The sequence below is a fragment of the Papaver somniferum genome, chromosome 2 (genome assembly GCF_003573695.1).
Source record: "Papaver somniferum cultivar HN1 chromosome 2, ASM357369v1, whole genome shotgun sequence".
In the NCBI taxonomy this organism is placed as follows: domain Eukaryota; kingdom Viridiplantae; phylum Streptophyta; class Magnoliopsida; order Ranunculales; family Papaveraceae; genus Papaver; species Papaver somniferum.
In genome coordinates, this window is record NC_039359.1 from 31,986,550 (window position 1) to 31,994,342 (window position 7,793).

The following is a 7,793-nucleotide window of genomic DNA, read 5'->3' on the forward strand; positions in this document are numbered from 1 at the left end:
CCAATCACATCGTACGCGCTATTAATTGAAGATAAAGCCTCCTCACCTAACAAATATGACTCCTGGATCTCATGTTCACGGAAGCACAACACACGTGATATAACAAATGGAAGTTACATCATGAATGAGGGATTATTATTCGATCAAGCCCTGGCTCCAGCCGCATGAAACAAAGACTACCAAACATCAAAGAAGTGTCGTCAACGCCAGGGCCAATGGTGCCTTCACTAGAGTCCTCTCCAGGAGATACTTCAACATCCTCTCTTGAAGCCGCTTCGACACCCTTCTCGGAAGCTGCATCAACGTTCTCGTTGGGAGCTACTTCAACATCTTTTTCAGAATTGCTTTAGCATCCTTTTAAGGATATTCCTCATGGTAGGGCTCGTCCACATCAGTATCGAGGATTATGACGTCGTCATGAAAAGGGTATTCATGTTTATCCAGGAGTTCATGTTATGCTCCACCCTCCTTCACTTTAGCCGGGTGTAGATGGTGGATTTTCAACAAAGGGCAAAACCGTAAAATCATGAGGCATGTTTTTGACACGGCTTTCAGGCATGCAACGATTCGTATTTTATGAAGCCATGACGAATATGTTTTCGAAAAACCTCCACCAGGTGAGCGTTCGATCCCTGACATTTCATCGTGACCTCTATGCAGAATAACGTATTTGGGAGGTTCTCCGTAGATTGAGAGCTTAACGCCTTCAGTACGTCGGTGATACTCATTGTTCCCTGACTACAGGAGAGAGACCACCTCTACATAGAAGAATATTTTGGCGGCGGACGCCTTCAGGATGTAGGTGACACTCACCGTTCCCTGATTATGTGTAGAGACTGTGCATAGATTCAGGCGGTTCTCCGTAGATTGAGAGCACTAACGCCTTCAGGTCGTAAACAACATCGTGACTCCCTGACTATGCATCATTCAGAATAGATGTGACGCTTTAACTGGGTAATATCTTTTCTGCAATAGATTAATTCTGCTGCGACATTCACCACTGAATTCCCAGAATAATCTATTATTGCTCCTATTCCATGGTCGAATCCACGGCCTGATCCCATGGAATGGCAATAAAAATTGTTCCTATTCCATGGTCGAATCCACGGCCTGATCCCATGGAATGGCAATAGCAATTTCTCCTATTCCATGGTCGAATACACGACCTGATCTCATGGAATGGAAATAAAAATTGCTTCGATTATATGATCGAATCCACGGCTTGATCTCATAGAATGGAAATAAAACAACTGTGCTATCTCATTACTCCGATTTCATGATCGAATCCACTGATCTCATGAAATGGTAATAGATAATCTTAATTACTCCGATTATATGGTCGAATCCACGATCCCATAGGATGGTAATGCTTGTTTTATTATTCTGAATTCGTAGTCGAATCCACAGCTGATCCTGCGAATTAATAATGAACAACTATTCATTTTTATTACTCAGTTTCATGAATTATTCTCCACTGAATTCATAGATTAGTAATAAATACTTAACAACCGGGCATCTGGACCATCGCTGAGTAAGCCCCACAAAAATGGTGCGAGTGTAGTCGACAATGATGCACGACTGAACATTCGGATGCACGAACGAGTGTCCAAAAATATGAAATAATGAGGAATCCTTCGCAAAACAGGAGAAAACAATAAATATTAATAAAATAATAAGAGGCGCCCAAGGCCGTGCCTCTCCCATTATTTTCCTTATTTTTTGTTATTTCGTGACTCACTAAAACTCCTTGGTTTTAGCAACTTTCCTTGTTTTTGCAAAACCCGTGAATTCTCCATAACTTCGTGGATTCACGAAATAATATTATAAAATAAGGAGAGGTGTGCCGGACCGGGCAACCTAACCGGACGGCCATGCCTAATCCGTGGCCGGTCCCACACCTCATAATCCTTAGCTTTTTATAGTTATTATTCCCTAATCTCACGAAACACCTCCGTTTCAACAAAAACTCGTGGATTCTCCATAACTTCAAGGATTCTCCATAACTTTAAGGATTCATGAAAAATAATAAAATAGGGAAAGGTGTGCGGGACCGGGCAACCTAGAAGGCCGGCCATGCCCTAGCCATGGTCGGTCCCATACCTTGCAATCCCTAATCTTGCATAATTATTATTTTCCTCAATTCATGAAACTCCTGGGTTTGAGCAAAATTCATGATTTCTCCGTATTTTCTCAAATATTGCTCAAATCACGAAAAACCAAAAGCCAACATAGTCACACGAGTAGATAGCCTCTCACGACAATTTTAAATATTAAAAAACTTTTATTTTACAAAATATTGATGAATGAGCATACACGCTCATTCCAACAAAAATCGAGAATTCCCAGTCAAGATGAAACTCTTCTGAAAATTCACGATATTGCTCGAACGCGCATCTGAAAACACTAAAACCCTCAGTATGGAAACACGGACACCACGGAAACACGTGCACGCCTTCCCATGGTCATTCCTAGGGCTTGCACAAGGCCGGTCCCACACGTTTTCATAATTCTGACATAATTTGCTCAATTGCTCATACTGGGCCTGAACTCTCTCCAACCAACTGGGGGATTTTCCAAATGACCAACAACTAGTCATTGACCACCAAGAGCCGGTTTCATTCTCTCTTGGTCGGTCCTCATCTCTCATACCTAGGTTTTATCACCTAATGCTGAATCCAGCAATATTTCAATAAATAATGAAACCTGCATTTAATCATCGTTCTTTCACCAACTCTCAAACTGAGAACCCTGATGCGTGCTAACTCGAGCACTTGGCACCCATAGACGCTCATCATCCCATGTGGTCGGTCCCTCCTCACTCATGACCAATTTTCAGCAATTCTCCAATTGATGAAGGATTGATAAAAAATTAGGGTTTCAAAAACGCTCCACGAATCACCATTCTGAGAAAGTTTAAACAAAAAATAATGTTGATTCAGCAATCAACATCCAAATTAATAATATTTGGTAATTCACCAATATTTTTGATTAATATTTTATTGGGTCACGACACTAGTAACTAATTCATCGAATTGAGCAATACTTGATCAGTTGATCGAATATTGATCCAACCATCAATGTTCAGTAATTCATCAGTGGTTTGCTGAATTGAGCAACACTTGATCAATTGCACACCAAAATTATCGAATTCGTCGAATTGAGCAATACTTGCTCAGTTGCACACCAAAATTACCGAATTCGTCGAATTGAGAAATACTTGCTCAGTTGCTCGACAAACTCTCGATATTCGGCAATTCGTTGAATTGAGCAATACTTGGTCAGTTTCTCGACAAACTCTCAATATTCGGCAATTCGTCGAGTTGAGCAATACTTGCTCAGTCGCTCTAGTCAGTAATTCATTGACGTCGAGTTGAGCATTCACCACTTATTCTTGATTCAAAAAAACTAGACTCACAGTCTAAATCAGTCAACAACTGACCAACTAATACACGTCTGCCTTGCAGACTCCATGATTCGTGAAATATCAATCACGTCACAAATGGGGGGATATCACTTTGGGTTTTGGTCTGGCGGTCTACAACACGTGGATTCATCCACAACGAGAAATGTGCGTAAGTCGTGTAAACGGTTGAAGGAGTTAGCAAAGTAGTAGGTACACGATCAGTCAAGTCTCCGCACGACATGGAACTGACTTTACCATGATCTCTCACTTTACCACTCTTTCACTCAAGAAACCGTCACACTTACAGGGATCAGTGGTACATTATTCTTGAAATATAAATAAGTCTAAATCGAGGACATCAGGATATCATCAATCATCGATTATCATCATTATCCGTCAACAACTCGATATAAACTTATTCACAGAACTCAACTTCAGCAGTTCAGCAATATTGCAGAAGCCTTCAACACACCCACAATCCTTGATCATCACTGATCTCACACAACTCTTAGCTTCCCTCCTAAAGATCAACCCATCTCCCTCTTTGCGACCGAATTGACTCTGGAACGACCATTGTCTTGGTTTAGGCCGGAGTCATACATATTGATTTCCCGAATCTAAGCACCCCCTTTACAGCGGTGCATCTGTGTGAGGATTAACATTTTTCCCGGATGAGGAGTCTCGACATCACGCTCGACTCTTCACTTTCCTAAAAAACCGGCGGCTCGTTTTTCCCCATCTACAACGGGCAGCAAACCTTTCAGCCCTATTACTTGTTAGCTGAGATGCTTCATCGCGCCTCCACTTTTTCTCCATGCTAACCGAAGCCAGGAAATATTGGACGCGCTCTCGAACGATACTCAGATGTACAAGGGACTTGGAATGCAGTTTGAGATCACAACCAAAAGTATGCCTAATCTACCTAAGGCCAATCGAAAATATGCTAGGGGAACGCTTACCTGGACGCCTCTTAAACGTGACATGTTCTAAGGACGGGACGACCCATCTCTCCTGGTAACATCTAACTTTGTCTCATAAGTTTTACCTTTATTCGTCACCATCTAGTGCTTACCCCGCAATAGTGTAACTATTACGTGCTAAGCAGGAGACTTACGTGCTAAGCAGGGGTAAAGCCATTTGAAGAATGACGAGTGCAAAAAACCTTCCTCGCTCATTGACCAATTCAATATATATATATGAAATTCACTTAGAGTGGTGCGCATATTAGCGATCCCAAATATTCTGTGAATTCTATTTTTTCCAGCATTACCAACTAATGCATGACTTTCCTAGTATTTGCATATGCTATGTTCCCAGCCGAACTCTCATTATTGACATGACATGACGATTAAGTGTTCACTCTCAGTAGAGTAGCATGAATCTCCCGAAGTGCCAATATTTGGATTTACACAAAATACTCATACAGGCTACATCGCTCTCTGACAAAGAGATCAACGCGTTCACACACTTTTTAATTAAAGTTAGCGTGACTGAACACATATTTATTCCTTAAAAAAAATTTAGACTGTTAATATCAGTCTCAAAAAATAATCACAGCCACACGATTTGGCCGCATGATTTAACAAGCTTAGACTACTCCTTGCAGAACTAGGCAATCACTATAATGACCACTTATGGGCCCACTAGTGCCCTAGTCGATCGAGTAGTCTTCTGCTCATTCACAAACACTTCAAACGCCGACCCAAACATGGGTGTTCACGCTGTTTTAAAAAGAAAGCTCGAACGAGCTAGACCGACCATTACGGTCTTAAAATAATCACATCCGCCCAACTTGGCTCACATCCGCCCAACTTGGCCAGCCAAGTTGGACGCCTTAGATCGAGCTTTGGGCAATCAAAAAAACGTCGACGTAATCACCGGTGGGCCCAGTAATGCTCTAGTCCATCGAGCTCTATGTAGCTCGTTCACAGGTGATTCGAACACCGATCGAAACATGGGCGTTCACGCTGCATAAAAATAGCTCAAACAAGCTGAGACTGACAAAAAGGGTCTCAATAACGTATCTCGTCCGTCCAACGTAGCCGGCCTAGTTGGACGGCTTGGATCGCATCTCGAGCGATCAAAGAAATGCCGGCGTGTTCACTGTTGGCCCAACTCCTCCTTTAGTCGACCTACTTGTCCACGGTAAAACCAGAGCGTATCAAACCGTTCGCTCAAAGTAGGGTGAACGCGCTGCTTTGAAAACCCTAAAATTACGTTTGCGGCAACACACTACTGCCGCAAATTGATCACAACCTTCCATCTTTGACAGACGAATCTAGTGGCTTAGATCTAATTCTAGATGGCCCAGGAGATGTCAGCATCCTCACCGACAACTCATATTTGCATGAGGTCGATCGATCTGCTCAAACCCGCACGCAGCGCCTCGAATCGCTCGCTCAAAATGGAGTTGGAAGATCAGCCTCTAAACCTTAAAAGTTGCGTCAACGACATTGAACAACTGTCGCAAATCGATCACGACCATCCAACTTCGCCATCCTAGTTGGACGATGTAGATTTGTTTTTAACAAATTAACAAAACGACATTGTGATCACCAACCACCTCTCTTCCACGGGGAGAGATCGAACAAATGATGGCTCGCCCATGCGGCCTTCAAACGATCACCCGAAGGTGGTCGGACATGCTGCTATTTTAAGACGCTCAATCCGCGACTTATCCAATCAAGCATTAAAACAACGATGCTTCATGTATATCGATTGTCTTCAACTGCTTGCTTAAAAGTGATGCATTACATACATCGAACACATGCGATATTTTATGAATATTGACTCCATAAACAACTTAGTTGTTTAACCCAATAGCACTGTATGCTATTCTTTGATACAAGTCCCACGACTTGACCCACTCACTCGAGACATCGAACATGTCACAAACTGGGGGATACTTACTGGGGTATTGGTCTGGCGGTTTACAGCGTGCGGCGTGCAACGCGCTCATTACAATAACGTGTCAGGAAAAGATGAACGGTTAAACACGATGAGAGAAGTGGGTGAAGGAGTGACCACGTGATGATCACCATCTCCTACACAACCCCACTACTCCATCACATAACCTTCCCCACTTCCTACGAGATCAAGGGTGCGCTCAAATGACTTGTATAAATAGGTTTTCAACCTATTTCGACAAGAAGAACACAAGTGTTGTTAACACAGTATCCAGAAAACACCTACAACTGATAGCTTACATTATGCAAGCCAGTTCCACATTCTGATACAAGTCATAAACATCCACACCTTTATAATTCGACATTTTTGATCTCAAACACCTTTTTCGCTTCCCTCCCTAAGATCAATCCTTCTCTTTCACTTTGTAACCGAATTGAATCTGGAACGGCCATTTCTTAGTTTAGGCCAGAGTCTTATAGATTGATCTCTTGAATCTAAAAGTACTCCTATGCAGTGAATTTGTTTAGGGTTTGAATTCGTTTCTCATCAACACACCCCAAATTTACCACAAAACAGCAGAACCAATTTTTACCCTCAAACAAAATCTTAGAAAAGATAGTACTTAATAGGATAGAACAAAGTAAGACCAGAACACGCAACTACAGAGAAAATAGTTGGGTCTGGCTTCATAATCCCAATGAATTCTTTAAGTCGTTAACCTATAATGGTTTTAGGAAAAACCTAGGTTAAAGAAGAATCGACTCTAGTCGCAACTAATATCACACATGAGGTGTGGGTAGAGCAGTCAATGGGTCCGGGTCCTCCCGGGTACCGCTAGACCCGGACCCTACTTATAAAAGTCGGGTCTGATTCCTAAATTTATGGACCCATATCCGGACCCTTTTAAAGTTCCGGGTACCCGTTGGGTACTAATAAAAATATAAAAAAAGTCTTAAAAACTTAATTTATTTCTCTTTTTATATTTTTCTCTCTCCTCCGACGATGAGCCATGGCGACTGAAAGCCACGGATCTTCTTCGGATTGGTCTCATCCATTTTGCTTGTTGGTTTTAATCGCTTCTCCCTCTCTTTTTTCGTTTCTTCATCGTTTTGTTTACATGGGTCTTACCTTTCTGTTTTTCCCTTCTTTTTTTTGTTTTCGACCTAGGTTTTTTTTTTCCTGTTAGGGTTTATTCGTTTTTGTGTAGTTTAACCTTCAGCCATGTATGTGTCAACACGTTCTGCTCGTCGTTCTACCCTTAAGCCTCCTCCATCACCTCAGACAACGCCTTCTTCCTCAGATGATTCGACTTCACAGAACGGCCATGTGAACTGCCCATTCAAAAAACTCGACGGCTGCCAGAATGGAGTAAATGGAAGAGGTTATGCTAGGGGTTCTATCATGCGTCATTTGCAAGATAGACATTCTTTCACGAAGGATAATGGAGAACGTTGCAGAGATATCATCACCGACGACGCTGAGG